Below are 428 nucleotides of genomic sequence, written 5' to 3' on the forward strand. Positions count from 1 at the left end.
GAGATAATGGCAGCACACACTGGGAATCACCGCGTTAGCTTCATAAGCATTGATTAGCAGTCGTGCTCAGCAAGTCACGCTTAGATTTACGAGAGCTATTGTAATTAAAGAAGTATGATTATAAAAGAAAGAAAGATCAATTGTAGCTAATGAAATATGATAATAAAGGAAACAAAGAAACTCCAAAATATTTGTTTAAAGCATAGGAGTTCATGGCTTGGAAAAAATAAAAGACGAGTCGAGAGCCGGACCTTGGCAGCGCGGGCATTCGCAAACGTCTTTTGTGAAGCGATCCCCGAGGACCGATTCCAATCTGGCTGATGAGCGTGGGTTAGAGCGAACCATTGCTAATTGACGGGGTATTTTCACGTTTTTTTCCACTTTGATGCTCGGGAACGCCGAAATTGAAGATATTTGCTCTTTTTTTT

This window comes from Penaeus monodon, chromosome 21 (genome assembly GCF_015228065.2).
Source record: "Penaeus monodon isolate SGIC_2016 chromosome 21, NSTDA_Pmon_1, whole genome shotgun sequence".
Taxonomy (NCBI): Eukaryota; Metazoa; Arthropoda; class Malacostraca; order Decapoda; family Penaeidae; genus Penaeus; species Penaeus monodon.